At 34.6% G+C, this 20,580-nt stretch overlaps 1 pseudogene; it reads right to left on the reverse strand.

Moving 5' to 3' along the window:
• Window positions 1–19,917: 19,917 nt before the first annotated feature.
• On the reverse strand, window positions 19,918–20,355 carry LOC141516558 (uroporphyrinogen-III synthase pseudogene; annotated as a pseudogene).
• Window positions 20,356–20,580: the final 225 nt, after the last annotated feature.

Genomic DNA, 20,580 nt, shown 5'->3' on the forward strand with positions numbered 1-20,580 from the left:
GGTTGATTAAGATAAATTCAATGTAAAAAAGAGGAGGAAATGGAAATCTGGGGCAGGGGTAGAGAAGAGGATTGTAAGCCAAGCACTGAATTAATAAGGGAAATGGAAAGAGATTTAGAAATTTAAAGAAGAAAACAACATGGTGCTGGAGAGCAAGGAATGAACTATTGTTTTTGCAAGGCAATGGGGTTAAAGTGACTCACTCAAGGTCACACAGCTAGTTAATTATTAAGCATCTGAGACCAGATATGAACTCAGGTTCTCCAGATTCCAGGGCCCATGCTGTATTCACTGTGCCACCTAGCGGCCCCAAGGAATGAACTTTTAATGAGGAGAAGTAGTTGTTGAGTGATAATGGCAAAGGGAGTGTCTGAAGGTGGCAATAGAGAGCTTCTGTGTTACAGGGTATAAGGAAAGGCAACGGCTATCCTTGAAAAAGGTAATAGGCATGGTCTTTAAAAGAAAGTCAACTTTTTCTTTGCATAAATGAGGAAACAGGTTTGAAATATTGCATATGAAAAGAATTTTTCAATATGTTGACTAGCTTTTTTGTTTGTTTTTTTTTTTTTTGCAAGGCAAATGGGGTTAAGTGGCTTGCCTAAGGCCACACAGCTAGGTAATTTTAAGTGTCTGAGGTCAGATTTGAACTCAGGTACTCCTGATTCCAGGGGCCCTGCTCTATCCACAGCGTCACTTACCTGCCTCTGTTGACTACTTTTGATGAACATTTTTCTTCATCTTTTTTCCTTCTTTATTTGAAAAAAATAGTAAATGATCTCTAATTTCTCAATAAGTATATAAAAAGGTCCTCAGTTGAAAGGATAGGAGGAGAAGGTGGTATGGGATAAGAGATATGATAAGTGGGCAGCTAGGTAACCAGTGAATAGAGCACTAGGCCTGAAGAAAGAAGACTAATCTTCCCGAGTTCAAATAAGCCCTCACGGGATGGCTAGGTGGTCTGGTGGATAGAGCACTGGCCCTGGAGTCAGGAGTACCTGAGTTCAAATTTGACCTCAGACATTTAATAATTACCTAGCTGTGTGGCCTTGGGCAAGCCACTTAACACCATTTGCCTTGCAAAAAAAAATTACACCTAAACAAAACCCCTCTTTTAAAAAAAATAAGGCCTCAGATACTTTCTAGCTGTGTGACTCTGAGCAAGTCATTTAATCCTATGTACCTTAATTTCTTCATCTATAAAATGAGTTGGAAAGGGAAATTGCAAACTATTCCAGTATCTTTGCAAAGAAAAGCCCAAATGGGGGTCATGAAGATTTGAGCATGACTGAAACAACTAAGCAAAAAAAGAAAAAAAAAATAGAGCAACTATTCAGAAATAAAAAAAAAAAAACAGCCCTAGATCTAGATCATAAGGACCCCATCAGAGGCAAAAGATGGGGGAAGAACAAGAACTATAACAGCTAGGTGGCATAGCAAAAATATGCCCAGAGTGTGCCATAATGCTGTCTTGTGGTGGAAAGATCTGGTGAAGCCTGACCAATGTGGTGATTTAGTTCCAGTCTCAGAGATCATCCAATCTCTCTGAGTTTTTGTTCTTTTCATTTGTAAAATTTATGAGTGGGGCTATATGATCTCTAGATTTTCCTTCTTTTCTTGGGTTTATCATTTCCTTAACTTACTTAATATAAATCCTTAACATGAATGCATAGAACTTTCCAAACTGAGATGTAAAATGGGGCTTAGAAGGCATTTTACTAATCTATCAGTTTTTAGATGACGAAAATTAAAACCCAAAAAGACAAAGGGACCTGTACAAGGTCACAAAGATAGTCAAAGAGCAAGTGTTCTGATTCTGAATCCAGTACTCTTTCTTTTTTTCTTTTCTTTTTTTTTTTTTTAGCTTTTTGCAAAGCAATGGGGTTAAATGACTTGCCCACACAGCTAGGTAATTATTAAATGCTTGAGTTCAGATTTGAATTCAGGTCCTGATTCCAGGGCTAGAAGTGCTCTAATCACTGTGCCACCTAGCTGTCCTACCAGTACTCCTTCTCTGACCAATACCTAGGATGTCTTTTCCCTCTATGATAGCATCCAGGGGAAGTATGAAAGCAGTGATGTCAGGTGAGAGTAGGGCAAGAAAGAGTGATGAAAGGTACACATGATGTCAGAAAGCACCTTATCTTCTTGTCCTTGACGATGTTACCCAAAAGTATTTTCAGAGCCACACTGTTTAAAGATATGAAGGGTCCCAAATAATAACTATCATCCATTCATCTGTGGAATACAAACTTGTCATGGGCACTGTCTGAAATCCCACTGAATATGAAGACATTCTCCTGTTTTCATCTCTCTGAATCTTGCTCCTTAGACATCTAGTTCCTATTGCAATGATCTTCTCTACCTCTGTATTTCCGGAGACCCAGTTTCTAATTCATTCTCTCTCTCAGTGTCTTTTAGATATTTCCCTAAATAACATTTCCCTATTGAAAAACCTTGCCTTCATTCTACTCATCACTATCAATTGAGCATCATTGGATTTAAAGTTAGAAGGGAATCTAATATTTCACTACATCTAAAAAGAAATTGTAGAAATGGGAAGTAACTAATCCAAGGCCCAAACAGTCTTTGAAAAATAACCTTCATCATGGCATAACCTCAGCTATGTCCCTGTTAGTCCTTCATAAACTTCCTTGTCCTATCACACATAGATATGAAGATGACACTCAAGTTTTCTACCCTTATTACATTTACTGCTATTGAATGATATATTAACCATGTTTCAATCTTTTCTGTATCTTGCATATAGTCCCCTGGAAGGCAAAATAAATGGACCTGGTTTTTAAAAGCATCTACCATTAGTCTAGCTGATCTTGGAAAATGTATTGCCCTAGGTAAAATGCAATGATTATTTTAAAAGCCTACCAGTTAAAATCCCATCTCATGAACATACTAGTCTATATATGTTCAGGACTCTGACATTGGAGATGATTCTTAGTTTCTTTCTCCAGTCTCTGATGAGCATAGAGTTTAAATAACCTTTTGTTCTGACTCATTCCTAATAATCTCAATGAGGCAATAGAACTGTCAATATGGAGTTAGGCAATAACATAGCAAAATAGATAATATCAAAAAACAATGTTGTTTATCTGGCACAGAATCACTCAATCATCAACTTGCAAAATAAAAAATGATCTCAAAAGTGGAGTAACGTTGAACATGCATGTATGTTTGTAAATACCCACATGCATGCAGGCATGTATATACACATAGGTTTCCATATGTGTCTATATATAAACATACACACAAATGTGTGTAGGTACATATAAATTTACTCTAATTTTATTAAATATATGTGTAAGAAAGCTATGTATACACATATACTATTTATATGTGTTAAATATGTTTATATGTGTTAAATATGATAACATAACTTATTATATATAATAATATAATATAATATAATATGATATGATATGATATGATATGATATGATATCATATAATATAACATAACATAACATAACATAACATAACATAACATAATATAATATAATATAATATAATATAATATAATATAATATAATATATCTTATTATAGGACTAATAACATATTGTATTATAAGACTCAATACACTAGATTGTTGCCTGGGACGCTCGGCTAATAACTTACCCAAAAAATCACACAACAAGTTTGAATCAAAAATAGGAAAAAACCCAATTTTTCCAGGCTTCAAATCCTGATCTATATTCCCTACATCATACTATATCTTTTTGATGTTAATAGAAATAGAAAAGAGAACCTTTAATTTCAATGTTGTCTCTCTCTCCTATCCATAAAGCCTTTCCCTCATCTTAAAAAAATATGCTAAATTTCCCCCACTCTGTTTGGGAAAGGTACAGATAGATAGACAGACCAGATAATGTTGCTGTTTGTTCTTTATATTCAAAGAGGATCAAACATGGGTGACTTGCTCAGGAATGATATTTAAGTGAGGTAGAGTTACAGAAAATCATCAGCCTCTTCCTGTAACATCAAAATGCAATGGTAGGACAAAAGCAAGATCACTAGTGATGACCTAGAATGCAGTAGTTGATTTTGGCATTTTTGATGCCCAAATAAGCTCTAAGTATCCAGAGTCTCCTTCATTTGGTTTCATGACTTTTGCAACAAATTATTCTCATCTGACCCTGCCTCTGGGGAAAATCTTCAAATACTTGAAGTAGACATTCCTCTAATTCACCATCAGATTTGAGGCCTTTTGGTTACCCTCAACCTAGTTTAGTCCATGTGCAGAGATGGTTTGCTAGGGTGTGGTTGCTGTGCATGCTTTAGCTTCTTGTATCCACAGGTGAGCGTTGGATGAATCAGGTGGACAGGAAAGTTTGATGAGTAACCCTCATCAAAAGACTTGGCCTACCCTCACATCAGAGACACTGGTATTTCTGAACACCTCATATACCCAGATAGATAGAAGAAAGACAGATAGATAGACAGACAGAGAGACAAACAGATATGCCCACATATGTGCTCTCACCCACATATAAATGCGCATATATAAAATAATTGCAGATAGCAAATAAAATCTCAAAACTATGATATGATCAAGATATATACACAATACATGTATATACAACACATGTATACACCCATGGATGCAGACACACACACACACACACACATATATATACACACAAAAAAGTTACTGGCTAATAAAGATATAATATATATAACATCCACATTATATGTAATATCATATATTATATGTAATCATATTTATAATTCTATGTTTTATTCTGCACATTTATAAATTGGTAGGGACTGTTGTGTGTGGGAATACTGTAAATTATCATCACCTTGTGCCTTTGAACATCAGAACCTTGTTTTACTAAAAGTCATGGGCATGGGAGTGGATTAGGGTCTGGGAAGGATATTTAAGTACTGGTATTCTAGTGAATATACACAGAACTTGGAGATCTTGATGGAGTACTTGTCTCCTTTTTCATCCTTGTCTCCCATCCCTCCAATGCTTGTCTGGGGAAGATTGAGGGAGTCCAGAAGTGGGACTCAACAATAAATTACATGTTATTTTATTATACATAAAAATAAAAATATTTACTTTTATTGTGCACATATATAAAAAACTTGTCACTCATATATGTGTATACAAATATATATACTTTTATTATATACATATTTATTTAAATGGAGCAAGTTTTTGTGGGTGTATATACATGTATATATGAATCCACACATGGGCTGAATTATACACATATGCATAAAATATGTTTATATCTCTTTATAAACTTTGATAATATTTTTATTTTTGAGTTTTGAGATCCTTTTTATTGTGTGAATATAATTATATTTACACATATATAAGTCTGTGTAAGTCTGACGGTTTCGCTTTCTCTCTATCTCTGTCTCTCCCTCTGTCTGTGTGTGTGTGTGTGTGTGTGTGTGTGTGTGTGTGTGTGTCTCTTTATGAGTAGGAGAAAGACAACACTGAAATTAAGAATTCCTTTTTCTATTTATGTTAGTTTTACAACTCTACAGCATGGTGTACTGGATAGAGATCAGACTGTGAAGCTAGGAAGAATTGGGTTCAATTCTGACTGTGACTCTGGTCAAGTCATTTAACACCTTACTATTATAGACAATAATCTAAAATTTTAAGTAATGAGAAAGTAATGATTTGAATTCTTGACAAAGGGAGTTTCCTATACCAATGAAATTACAGGTCTAGTTCCTGTCTATTTTAAAGGAGATAGAATAGATAAGGTTATGAAATATCTAAAATAATTGAACTAGAGAGGAGTAAATAAACCTCAAACCTAAATTACAGAGGAAAAAAACTATAATTTTAAAAGAATAACGGAATAATTATAAAGGAGTCTGGTAGAAATTAGGGTTAGGCCAATAAATTATACTATAAACAATAATAAATTAAGAATAAATGTATTCCCTGAATATTAAAGATCATATCATTAAAGTAGAAGAATAGATGCTTTCATAGGCACATAGGTAGGAAACAAATTCCTAATTGAATTAAAAAGATTAAACAATTTTGTTTACACAAAATTAAAAAAATTTGCATAAACAAAATTAATGAAACTAGGATAAGAGGAAATGGCTGGAAAAAATTCATAGATAATATTTCTGATATATATTTATATTTTCAAAAATAAAGACAGATAACTGAAATACGTTGAAACCAAAAGCATTCCTTAATAGATAAGTGGTTGGGGGAGGGGAAAGTAAACATATAGTTCACAAAGAAATGCAAAAATTTAACAACCAGTATAATAATTCTATAATTTTCTAATGTAAATTATATAAATCAAAAGAAGCCTGAACATTTATCTTTGAGGGGTTGTGGTAAGATAGATCCAGTATACAGTGTTAGTGAAATGATAATTGATATAATTCTGGAAAACAGTATGAAATTATATAAATAATGCAAGCAAAATATTTATTTCTTTTGGCCTAGAGATTCTTATGCTCAACATATACTCCAAGAAGAACCACTGATTAAAGGTATGATGCTTGGGACGGCTAGGTGGCATAGCAGATGGAGCACTGGCCCTGGAGTCAGTTGTACCTGAGTTCAAATCTCACCTCAGACACTTAATTACTTAGCTGTGATATGAAAGAGCAACTAGGGGGGTGGCTAGGTGGCACAGTGGATAGAGCACCAGCCCTGGAATCAAGAATACCTGAGTTCAAATCCAGTCTCAGACATTTAATAATTACCTAGCTGTGTGGCCTTGGGCAAGCCACTTAGCCCCATTGCCTTGCAAAAAAATTAAAAAAATAAAATATGATGCCTTAAAAGCAAAAGTATTTATAGCAAATTTTTTTGAGGTTGCAAAGAACTAGAAATAAGGTTTATACCAATTGATTATTAAATAAATTAATATTATTAAATTTAAAATTAAAGATTAAATATTATTAAAGAAATTATGGTACATGAATAAAACAAAGTATTATTTTCCTATATGGAGTAATGAGTAATGAATATGATGAATAAAGAGAAACATGGACAATTTATATAAAGTCATAGAAAGCAAAGCAATCAGAACCAGGAAAGCAATATATCGAATGACAAACATAAATGGGAAAAAATGAAATGGAAACCTACAGCATTATAATAACCAAGAAAACGCATCTTCTCTTTCTTTGGAGTGGTGGTGAATCATAATTGTAGAACATGAAATATTAATGTCATACTTTTTTGATATATTTGTTAGTTTTCTTGAATCTATTTATTTATTTGTTTATGTTTTAATAACAAATGCCTCTCTGTGAGGTTGTAGGGAAAAATTCTGGTGGAAATTATAGGTTATATAATAACAGTAATAAATACTTGTCTCAGTTCAAGCAACAACTTTAGTGTAAGACTTTTCCTGTACTTTATATCTAAACCCTGTACCCATTTTGACTTTATTTTGGTAAGGCTATGAGATATAAGTCTATGCCCAGAAGAAATCATAAAAAAATGGAAAAAAGTCCCACATGTTCCAAAATATTCATAGCAGATCTTTTTGTAGTGGCAAAGAATTGGAAATTGAGGGGATGTTCATCAATTGGCAAATGGCTAAACAAGTACATGAATACTATGGAATATTATTGTTATATAAGAAACCATAAATAGTCAGACTCTGGAATGAGTTACAGGAGCTGATGCTGAGTGAAGAGAGCAGAAGAGAGCAATATATTCGTACAACATTGTGAGATGATCAACCTTGATAGAAGCAGTTGCTCTTAGCCATTCAGAGAGCTGGGACAACCGTATTAGACTGGCTATGGACAATCCCCATCCATAGAAAAAACAAAACAAAGCAAAAACAAAAAAATATTTAAATTAAATAAAATGCTTCAGAATCTGATGAACACTTTATAAAAATATCTGTTATGTATCTCTTTCCCTTAATCCTAATTCCTCATACTGAAAATGACTAAGATGCAAACATATTTATCACAAATGTAGTATGTACAATGTTAAATTGACTGAGGGGAGAGTGATGGGAACTGGAGGCTGGAAGGAAATTTTATAACTTAAAAATATACATGTGAATATGGATAAATGTAAAACTTCTGTTAACATATTTGTAAAAATAAGAAATTCAAAAAGATAAAGAAAATTAATAAAAAAAAGAAGAGAAGGAAAAAGAAGAAAATGAAATTTCTCTGGAAAGATAGCTTAAAACAAGAAGGTGAAGGACTTTATATACTAAACAAAAAAAAATTGTGTTTTCCTAAAAGCAACATCTAGTCACTAAATGTTTTTGAGCCAGGGACTTCCATGGTTGGGTAGCTAAATGGTGCAGCAGATGGAACATTAGCCCTAGAGTAAGAAGAATGTGAGTTCAAATCTGGCTCAGACTCTTTAAATTTACTAGCTGTGTGATCATGGGCAAGTCACTTAACTCTGCCTCACATCCAGGGCCATCTCTAGTTGGAGATTTATTCTGATCCCTAGCTAACCATTCAATTTATATAACTCTGGAGAAGAAAGTGAGGCTGGCAATAGCACAGGACCCTGTTACTCAAATCCAGTTCACTTGCATGCCATGACATTACCTCCCTGATGGTCCTCTTAAGGACAAAGGACAAACATCATCATTATCATCATCTAGGTGGCTCAGTAAATCCAGTGCTGAGTCTAAAGTCAGGAAGAATCATATTTATGAGTTCAAATCTAGATCTGAATTCAAACGTGACCTCAGACACTTATTAGTGTGTGAATCAAATCATTTAACTTTGTTTGCCTCAGTTTCCCTAGGAACATAATGAGCCAGATAAGAAAATGGTAAATCACTACCAAGAAAACCCCAAATATGGTCATGAAGTGTTGGACTCCACAGAAAAATTACTCAACAAAAAATGACATTGCTTGATCTATACATTTGATAAATGTATGAAGGATATATATATATTAGAGAGGGGAGAAACTGAAAGTAGAAAATATGATTAGAACTTTCAGGTGCCTGGAAAAGGACTGGATTTTCTTTTTTTGGTGGGAGCCTGGATGTACATGCTGAGTTTGGGATGCCTAAAAAATATCAAGTAGTGATGTCTAAAAGGAAATTTGTGAATTTTTACTTCAGAAAAGAGATCAGGAACCAGATGTATGATGTGAGTGTCATCTACACGACTACCATAACTGAAGCCATTGGGAACTGCTGAGATCCCAGAAAGATGGAAGACATTAACTAGAACCTTGAGTTTCATACATGGGTTATACATGATGGTCTACCAAAGAGGAGGTCCAGGTAGGAAGAGAACCAGTAATACAGTATTTCCAAACCCAGAGAAGAACCAGAATGCAGGAAGAAGTTAGCAATTAACAATGTTAAACATTGAAGAGAGGTCTAACAGAATCAAAGAAAAGGTAGTTGTATTTTGTAAATAAGAGATCATTGATAAATAAAAAAAGAAAACAACATGACTTATTTTAACTTTATTGTCCCATTGAGTGTTAATAACAGATGAACTGAGTTCACTTCCCAAGCTCTGTCTTCAGGGATTGCAGCTTCTCTAATTGTTCCCATAGGGTTGCTTCTCACTAACAAAGGCATGCCACACTAATAGGATCAGCAAGACTGTTGCCTACTGTATGTGCCTAATCTCTCCTTTGTAATTGAATGCATCTTTCCAAAACATGTAGAATTTTGGATGACAGCCTTTCTGGGTCCCCTTTTGTGGGATAACCAGATCATTAAATCCTGACACGAAGGGTATTTTATTATAAAGTGACACATTCAAAGATTTATTTTCCCATTTTTCACCTGCCTTCCCCCTCCTACTTATGCCTTTATATTTGTTAATGGCCTTTCTGTAAGTTATATAATCCTGTCAAAGGTGGAAAAAAAATCATTCTGGGCTGCTCATTTGGTCTAAATCATTCAGCCTTTAGCTGTGACAGGTAGTAGGTAGGCACTTTCAGTTCAGGAGGACAGCTGTCCCACTCCCCAGTCATTGTCACCATGTGCTAAGGAATTGTAAGATTTTAATGAGATTGTAAAGGAGAATGACATGAACTAGCATGATAGGTCATTTTCATTAGCATTCAGAATATCTGGGTTCTGTGGGATAATAAATTAGAACTGTTGAGCAGAAATAGGCAATGTGATGATTCAATATTTTTTACTATACCAGCAAATGAAGTCAGACCCAAGTAGTTATGTCTCCTGGACTCCTCACCATATAGTTTGGAGGCATTTTCACCCCATTTTGGACTGCCAAAAAACCAAATGCCCATATGTAAGGACATTAATGATAAAGAGGAACGTCTTCTTGTGCAAGGATGTAGAAGAGCAATTTTTAACCATTTTATCTCCTGAGATTCTTTAGTAGCCTGGTGAAACCCATGAACCCCTTCTCAAAAAAAAATATTTTTAAAGTTCATAAAATAAAATATAGAGGGTCACAAAGGGAATCAATTATATTAAAATATAGTTATCAGAATATTTTAAAAAGTACATGTATTCTAGTTTAAAAATCCTTATAAAGAATGAAGCTTCTTTTAAAACAGTCCATTGAGGATGATAATTTCTTTATTATTATTCTCATATTTCAGATGAAGAAAATGAGGATTAGGCAAGTAAAAAGATGAATAAATATACATTTTTAACTAGAAGGTCTTTAGAAGCTATTTATTCTAACCCACTCACTTTATATATATTTTAAGATCATAAAGATAAGAGGGCAGGGACAAAATTTGAACCCAGGTATTGTAAAACCAAAACCAGTCATTTAATGTATTTTGAAAATCCATTGTGTGCAGAAGTATTTCTTACTCTTGCTGTGGATGTTCCCAGAAATAGGAGTTAGTGGTTAAAATGATATTGTTCTTCAGTCATTGCAGTCTTATTCAATTCACTGACCCCATTTGTGGTTTTCTTGTGCTAAAGTGGTTTGCCACACTCCAGCTCATTTTTCAGATGAGGAAACTGAGGCAAATAGAGTGAATTGGCTTACCCAGATAGATTTGAACTCACAAAGATGAGTCTCCCTGATTATAAGTCTAGTACCCTATCTCCTGTGCTACCTAAATATTAGGAAAAATAATTTGATTTTCACACAGAAGCAATGATATTAAGTTGTGTCCCTAAAGGACTGACTACCACTATCCCATGAAAATGAACATAATCACTTCAATCAACTATGAAAATCATTTCAGGCGACTATATTAAAGGAGATAATACTCATTGATAAGTGATAGTTCTGAGACATCTATTCCAAACAGTTGATTGTTTAATTTAATTCTGGTTAATTAAATAAGCTTTGCATTTATCATCACCAGTTTAAAGAATTACCAGGCTCAAAGTTTTCAAGAGATTTGACTGAAGTCATAAAGTTATAGTAAGTAGTAGCATAAGAATTTGAATCCAACTTGCATTAAGATACAGTCCTGCTGTGTTTCCTTTATGTCATGCTGCTTCAAAAGCTGAAGCAGACTTTCTACAGGGTCATGAAATTCATAAGGTCTTAGGGGGGATTTTTATAACTTTGAGATGTTTAAAGCCTTTCCGAAGTAGACTAAAATCGACTAAACACAACAACCAATCAAAGAAACTTATCTTTAAAAAAAAATAGAAGCTACGTCACAATACACTGTACAAAGTTCTAGTCTTCACTTTTTCTTGCTAGCATGAATTATAACTCATATTTCCAGTTCACCTAATGGATGTGAAAGTCCTATTCTACTCTTCCCTAGTTAAATTATATCTGAAGCAATATGGACAGGTTCTTTTTCTTTTTTACTAATCATTTTGGGAAACAGACTTACTATTGGGCATTGCTGGGTCAAAGGGCATAGGAAATTTTGGCATTGATGGGTCAAAGGGCATAAGAAATTTAATAACTCTTTGGTATATTTCTTCAGAAAGGTTGGATCATTTTCCAGTTCCACCAATAGTGAATTAATGTCCCAGAGTTTCCGTAGTCCCCTATAATACGTGTCCTTTTCCCCTACAATTATTTTAGCCAACCTGGATAGGTATAAAATGAAGTCTCAAGTCTATTTTAATAATTTAATAATTTTAATAATCAATAATGATTCAGAGTATTCTTTAATAGAGCTATAAATTATTTTAATTTCTTCATTGGAAAACTTCTTTTCTTTTTAAGGTTTTAGCAAGGTAATGGGGTTAAGTGGCTTGCCCAAGGCCACACAGCTAGGTAATTATTAAGTGTCTGAGGCCAGATTTGAACTCAGGTACTCCTGACTCCAGGGCTGGTGCTCTATCCACTGTGCCACCTAACTGCCCCTGAAAAACTTCTTGATCATATCCTTTGACACTTGATCAATTAGGGTTTCACATATATATTTGACAAAGTTATTTATATATTTCAAATATAATAAGACCTTTATCTGAGAATATGTCTATAAATTATTTCCCCAATTTTCTGCTTTCCCTCTGATCTTGGCTACATTTGTACATTTATAAAAATTTTAATTTAATGAAATTAAAATTATATTTTCTATGCCTCACAATGCTCATTATCTATTAAATATGATAGATGAAATATTATTACATGTTCTTTAAATTTTCATGTAATATCTGTCTTTTTATCTAGGACATGTATCCAATGTGATCTTGACTTGGTAAATGATATAAGATTTTATTTTATGCTCAATTTCTGCCAGATTGCTTTCTAGTTTTCCCAACAATTTTTTACAAAATAATGATTTTTATCCCTAAAACTTGTCTTTACATTTATCAAATACACGGGTGCTATATGTTCTAAGAATTGCATTTGAAGGACAAAGGTAACCTGAAGACCATCCATAGAAGAGCCAGCAAGATGGAAAGGAGACTGGTTTGGTATTGTGGAAAGAGCATTGAATATTAAGGGAAGGAAATCATGATCTTCAGGGAGATCCACACCTGATACTTCTCGATTGTGTTATATTTGATAAATTACCATTTCTCTGAGCCACAGTTTCTTCATTTGTAAAATGAAGTTAATAACCTCAGAAGAATATGAGGAAACCATTTTTAAAATTTAAAGAAATGAACAAACTAGTTCTTACTCTTTTTGACTACATGAAAACCTCTTGAAGGAAATCTTGAAGGTATCTTTAGAATAAAAGATTTAGAAGGAACAAAAACTTGAAGAGTTCTATTTATTTGATGGCTATCATCTAGAAAACTACTAGAACAGCACCTAACAAGGTTCATTTTGAGCAGTTGCACTGGTAAATTGGGTTCCTAAGAGAGCAGCTGGGTACTAGTCTCCTTAAGATTTTTAAGAGTGTCAATGTTTGGGGTGGCTAGGTGTTGCAGTGGATAAAGTGGATAAAGCCCTGGAGTCAGGCCGGTGCTTTATCCACTACGCCACCTAGCTGCCCCTCCAACTATGCCACCTAGCCGCCCCAGAACTTAACTTTCTGTTGACTCCAAGGATTGATGACCTTATGGGGTACAATTTCTCTCTGTCACAAGTTGTCACAAGCCCTAAAACTGCTGCTGTCCACTGTTTTTTTTTTTTATTACCATCTGCAGTTACTTCCTCTAGCATTGACTTCTAACTGTTCTTATGTACCACTACCAATTCTGTTTTTTTTTTGGGACCTCTGATAACTTTGATGCATCTCCTGGTTTCACATATTTATACAGGTATTCCATCTCATGATAGCCATTCATTTAACATCTGGGAACCTTAATACAGTAGAATAAAGAAACAATATGCTCAATGACATATAGTGGCTGGCAAGGTGGCTAGGTAGAAGGGGAAGCAGCCAACTTTTCTCCCCTATCTGACATTCCATAGCTGTCCTTCTCTCTTGAAATATGCCAAGGAAGACTGAAAGAAGGAAAAGGAATTTTCCTATCCCTTTGTATGTTGTCAGTTCTGACTCATTTTAGTAAACAATTCTGACTCACCACCAGCTGAGTCAACAGTTTTTCTAACTTCTCAGCAAATAAGAACTTTTTTGTTCATAAACAAGTTCAACCCATGTCAAACATGGTTATAAAGGAGATACTCAAAATTCCACAGTTTGGATTGAAACTAGATAAGGATTATTTGCACAATCTTTATATTACCTATAACAGGGCTGACCACCATACTTGAAACAATAGATAATATATTTTGATTAGCCATTTTAGTGAGAGTTCTGCAGTGGTTCCGCTTCATATACTAAAGTAAACCTACAGGGGACCACATAAAATCGCACTGCAGGCAGCATGTGACACCCCCTCCCCTCAACCCACAAGAAAGGACAATTAGGATCATTTTTAAGGACTGGGCTCTCACTAACTCATTCCCTCATATTAGTCTATTTGATATAGCACCAAAGGGAACAGTCAAAGTAAAAATAATGAGAGTTAGTTGCAAGGAGGCAGATCTGGAGAAAATGAAGAAATTATTACAAATGAAGCAAACCAATAAAACAATATACTTACTACCTACAACTTTGCAAAAAGAAAGGACAAGAGACACCAAATAATTGGGAAAAAAAGAAATTCAAAAGCTTAAGCATAGTTCCAAATAATCCATAGAAGAAGCTATCTCCCCCTTCCCTCATGCTCTACTCCTTTGTGGAACTGGGGGTAGAGGAGAGTCCATGAGTGGAAAGACTTGGATGTATTTTCAATTGTTTCTATATATTGATTGAATTTTTTGGAATTTTTTTCCTTTTATCTTCCTTTGAGATTTATATTATTTAGGTTGTCTCTGTTAGCTAGGAAAGAAGGGAAGATTTTGTGCAATTTCAAAACAAAAATAGTAACGCAAGATGCATTATTTATTTATTTTAAACAAGAGAATGTTAGAAGAGGCAACACATGAATAGTTTAAATTTTTTCAGCAAAGTAAAAGACAAGATTATCACATGAAGGAGAAAGAAAGAGAAAACCTGGAAGGTTGGAAAAGAAAAGTTTATAATAGTTTCTGTGGGGAATAAAATAGGGAATCAATTAAGAAGAAATGAAAAAGACTGCCTTGCAGTCTTTAGGGTGCATAACATGAGTTTCCAATTATGTTAGAGAGATACAAAATGTAAATAATAGGAAGAACAAGCCTGCAAGATGGAAGAATAGGAAAGAAATACAACTGGGATTATGATGTTGGTATTCACATGTAGTTGTCCTACTTTCCTTAAAGGTGAAAAATAATGCCCTACAATAATCTTATGTATGTGGTAGTCAAAATCTGGGAATCTGACTTAGGATTCTTCAGAAAATATAAACTATCTTGAATAAATGTAAACAGCAAAACAAGCTCCAACCATCCTCTAGGAGAATTTGCACATGACTATGGTCATCCCTGACACTTTTTCCTCTTGGTTGTGTTTCTATATACTAACTGGCCTGACCTGGACTTGATATTGGGGATACACCATGTTATATTGTCCTTCAGCTGCCCAAGATGACTGATGTCTTATGAATAAATTTCCCCAATTTACCTAATTAATAAAAATCTATGAATAACAAAGTAGGCTTGGGCTTCTCTTTATTCAGCATCTCAGTATTCCACCCCACAATTAGTATAATTAGTGCAGAACAGTTTGGCCCTCTTACATCTTACCAATTTTTTTCCATTTTTCCTCCTTCAATTGATGTTCTTAAATGCAATGATTTGCTTATTCGAATCTCTTGCTAAACTTTATTTAACTGTTTTTACCCTCACTTATCCTTTCTACTTTCAGAGAAAATTCTCCTCATTGTTCCCCACCACCCTTCTTCATAGAAACTTGCTTTTGGTGTTAATCTCTCTCTCTCTCTCTCTCTCTCTCTCTCTCTCTCTCTCTCTCTCTCTGTCTCTACTTGGCAAACAAGTCCAATGTTTGCTTAGGATATTTCTGGGTTTTGGTCTTTTAATTGTGTAATAGATTTGCTATAGTTAAATTTTATAAGAAAATATTTTAATTAGTATTAATGTCTTTCTCATTTCCATTTTCAATTTTTCTTTGTTAATTGCTTGTTTAATTAGTTCTGAATCAAGTTGTTGCAATTGTATGTCACCCCCCACACTTTTATTCTATTTTCTTCATTCTTACAGTTCTTTTCACCTACAAATCAGTGGTCTCAAAGACAGCTGATTCACAGATTACTCCCACAATAATAATTCTTTCCCTACTTATTATAAAATATCTACTTTGTTTTGTGGTGATACTTGCTGTTTACTATGTTCAGTGCTTGCCTTGTTTTTTTCCAAAAATATTATTAACAGAAAAGAGTTTTCTGTATGGTTTATAAGTACCCCTCTCATTTCTTTCCCCCTCTTGAATCATACCTTCTCTATTTCTTAGCAGCTGATATTAGTTCATAAATTATAATTACTTTAAAGGTGTTCTCTTTGAAAGTATTGATCAACATAATAATCCCTGAAATTAATGCTTTAGGAGAAACTTTGAAGATTTGTGAGCAAGAGATAGGACAAGAATTGTGCTTAATGATCAGTTTCTCAATTGGTTAGTATGGGTATCCAACTTTTTAGCTTTTCTGGACTGCATCATCCAACAGAAATTTAACAAGGGTCAAGGGTTCACTTGACAAGGGATTTAATATTTATTAATGACTACAAAAGAACTCATATTACCAAAGAATATCATAGTCAAATGTAATAATTTTGCATGAGTGGACTTTGAGATTCACATGTGACCAAGAGGTAATGAATGTAAATAGAGCCAAGAAGACTTAGAAGGCGGCTGTTACAAAAGGTCAGTAACCATAGTAGGGTGAAGACAGTGGGAATGGAAAGAAAGGATAAGATAGAGAAAAGATTGGCAATGATAGAAAAAGAGAGAGATAGAGAAAGAGACAGAAAGACATACACATACAGAGAGAGAGAGAGAGAGAGAGAGAGAGAGAGAGAGAGAGAGAGAGGAGAGAGAGAGTTTATTACAATGAATTTCAATGCTTCAATTCTTAAGTATCTAGTGAATTCAAAGTCCTCTGCTAAGTGCTAGGGATGAGCAATTAATTAATCAACAAATGTTTAAGCTCTGAGATCTTAATGACAGCCAAATGATGACTCAAATACAGAAGAGATTGTCCTTGCTGTCAAGGAGTTAACATTTTACATAACATTTAGAGAAACTAGAGTGAGTTCATCAATAAGCATTTATCAAGCCTTTATTTTTTCTTTGTATTGTTAATGCACTGGAAATACAATTACAAATTAAAAGAAAGTCTATAACTTCAGAAAATATTCTAAAGGAGAAGAAAACACATAAAAGAAAATTGAGAGAGGGTGGGGAGGATGAAAGAGCATCTGGGAGAGGGAGGAAGCAACACAGAAGATGAGGTCCAGAGTGAAGTACAAGCCTTGTCCAAATATCTGTCATAACAAGATATGCAAATGATGATAACTTTATCCAACTGTTGAGCACTGGTGGTGTAGTGACCCAACTTTTCAATAGGACTAAACCTGAGAAAACTAGGTTCTGTTGTGACTGAGCTCTGTGAGTTAAATTGACCCTTGAGGGTCAAAACAGACAAAAGAAAATTATAGAATGATATTCCTAATGAATAATGATGTAAAAATCTTAAATAAAATTTTAGCAATGAGACAACAGCAAGTTATTACTAGGATAATATACTATGATCAGGTAGGATTATACCAGGTAGGCAAGGATGGTTCAATATTAGGAAAATACTCAACTTAATTGAACATATCAATAGCAAAACCAACAGAAATCATATGATTATCTAAATAGATGCTGAAAAATCATTTGATAAAATACAAATAAAAACACTAAAAAAGTTTAAGAATAAACGGAGTTTTCCTTAAAATAAATAGAATTTATCTAAAACCATAAACAAATATTATATGTAATGGGAACAAATTCAGAGCACTTCCAATAAAATTAGGGGTGAAACAAGGATGCCCATTATCACCATTATTATCCAATATAGCATTAGAAATGCTAGCAGTAACAATAAGAGAAGAGATAGAAATTGAAGGAATCAAAATTGGTAATGAGGAAACAAAACTTTAATTCTTTGCAGATGTCTGATGGCATACCTAGAGAACCTGGGAAAAGCTTGAAACAATGAACAAATTCAGCAAAGTATTAGTGTATTAAAAACCCCACATAAATCATCAGCATTTCTACCTATTAACAACAAAGCTGAAGAGCAAGAGATAGAAAGAGAAATTCCATTTAAAATAACTATAGACAACATTAAATAGTTGAGAATCTATCTCCCAAGACAAATCCAGAAACTGTATGAAGACAAATATAAAGCACTTCTCACCCAAATAAAGTCCTATTGAAATAATTGTAAAAATGCCAAAAGTTCATGACTAGGTCAAGTTAATATAATGAAATTAACAATTCTACCTAAATTAAATTACTTATTCAGTGCCATAACTATCCGACTACCAAATAATTACTTTACCAAGTGAGAAAAAAAATAGTAACAAAATTCATTTGGAGCAACAAAAGAGCAAGAATAGCAAGGGAACTGATGAAAAAAAAATTTAAAGGAAGGTGGCTTAGCTGTACTAGACCTAAAACTATACTATAAAATGGCAGACATCTAAACTGCCTAATACTGGTTAAGAAATAGATTAATGGGGGTGGCTGGGTGACACAGTGGATAGAGAATCAACCATGGAGTCAGGAGTACCTGAGTTCAAATCTGGCCTCAGACATTTAATAATTACCTAGCTGTGTGGTCTTGGGCAAGCCACTTAACCTCATTGCCTTGCAAAAAAAAAAAACCCTAAAAAAAAGGAAATAGATTAATGGATTAATGGATTAGGATAGGTTCTAAAGAAGTCACAGTAAATAGTTATAGCCATCTATTATTTGACAAACCCAAAGACTTCAGTTTCTGGGTTAAGAACTCATTATTTGACAAAAATTCTTGGGAAAATTGGAAAATAGTATGGCAAAAACTAGGCATAGATCCACATGGGTACAGGATTTAGACATAGAAAGACATAAATTAATAGAGCAAGAAATATTCTGTCTATCAGATAGAATGGAATTCTATGGATTTCAAATCTTCTGAATACCACTTCCATCAGTGTGTTTGTTTCCTTCCTGCCTTTTCTTTACTCCCTTTCCCTTACCTCTGCAGTTCTCCCACCCTCCCCACAAACCTTTCCCCTCCAAATACTTGAAAGGTAAGATAAATTTCTAAACTCAACTGAGTGTGTGTATTAATCCCTCTTTGAGCCAATCTGATGAGAGTAAAAATCATCCTCACTTTAGTCCCTTCCTTCCCTCTATTGCAATAGGTCCTTTATACCTCTTCATGTGTTGTAATTTACTCCATTCAGCCTCCCCTTTTCTCCCATCTCTTTATAATTCCCTTTTCTAGTGAAATAATTTTAAAAAAAACTCATTCCATTTAATTCATGGACATACCATGAATGTCCCTATCTTCAGTTTAAGTATATCCCCCTTTAATAGAATTATACTTCTCAAGAATATCCCCAAGTGGGGATGTAACCAGTTTAATTTTATGGGATAACAGGTTTTTTTTTTTCCTTTTCCCCCTATTTATCTTTTCATGTATCTCTTTAGTCTCCTATATGAAGATCAAATTTTCTGTTTAGCTCTGGTCTTTTCATCAGAAAAGTTTAAAAGTCAGCTATTTCTTTAAATTTCCACCCTTTTTCCTTGAAAGAAAGGCTCAGTTTTGCTGGATAGTGAATTCTTGGTTGTAATCTAAGCTCCCTTGTTCACCAGAATATCATAGTCTAGATCCTTCAGTCCTTTAATACTGATGTAGCTGTTTAATCCTGATTGTGGCTCATTGGTCTTTGAATTGCTTCTTTCTGACCACTTGCAGGATTTTCTCCTTAATCTGTTAATTTTGGAGTTTGGCCAGAATATTCCATGGTGTTTCATTTTGGGACTCCTTTCAGGATGGGAATGATGATTTCTTTCAATGAACACTTTGCTCTCTGGTTCACGACAATTGTCCTTAACTAAATCACAAAGTATGGAATCCAGGCTTCTTTTTTTTTTTTTTAAGAAATCTCTTTCTACTTACATGAACAAATGCATTCAGCAAGTTTCTCACCATTTCCACAATTTTCGCCTTCTGTGGCCAAGCCGATTTTTTCTCACAAGGGAGGCAGTGGCGTGGCCTACCACGTACGCTGGCTTGACATGCCATTTTTCTTTCAGAGACTTTTTCCAGACATCCAGTTTGTTGTCCTATTCCAAGCACAATTTCATTGCTTCCACTGAACATGGATTGGTAAAAATGAGCCCCCCCATAAGCTTCTGGATGAGACAGCTTCTCAGAGAAACTTTGCAGAGACAAAAATTCAAAGGATAAAACAGGTATCAAAGTGGTTTCAAATCCACATGATCTCAATTCCTGAATATAGGGATCCTGGCCGGAGTCATCATCCTTAGGGTCTTTTAATAATAGAATCTTCATTTCTTTACCAAGCTGATTCCTACAAAAGGCTGGGCGGCGGCCCCCGCCGCTCAGCGCCGCTCCATCCCTCCAGCCCCACTGCGCTGGGGGCCCCGGCTTCGTCTAGTCCTGTCTGCGCTCCCTCCCGGGGGGGGGGGGGGGGGGGGGGGGGCTCCGGAGGCCCCGGCGGCCCCGGCTGGCCCTAGGCCCAGGGCTCCGAGGAATCCAGGCTTTTTTATTTTTTTGATCAAGGTGTTTTTTTTTTTATCAAGTCCTAAGA

This window comes from Macrotis lagotis, chromosome 1, assembly GCF_037893015.1.
Source record: "Macrotis lagotis isolate mMagLag1 chromosome 1, bilby.v1.9.chrom.fasta, whole genome shotgun sequence".
NCBI classification, from domain to species: Eukaryota; Metazoa; Chordata; class Mammalia; order Peramelemorphia; family Peramelidae; genus Macrotis; species Macrotis lagotis.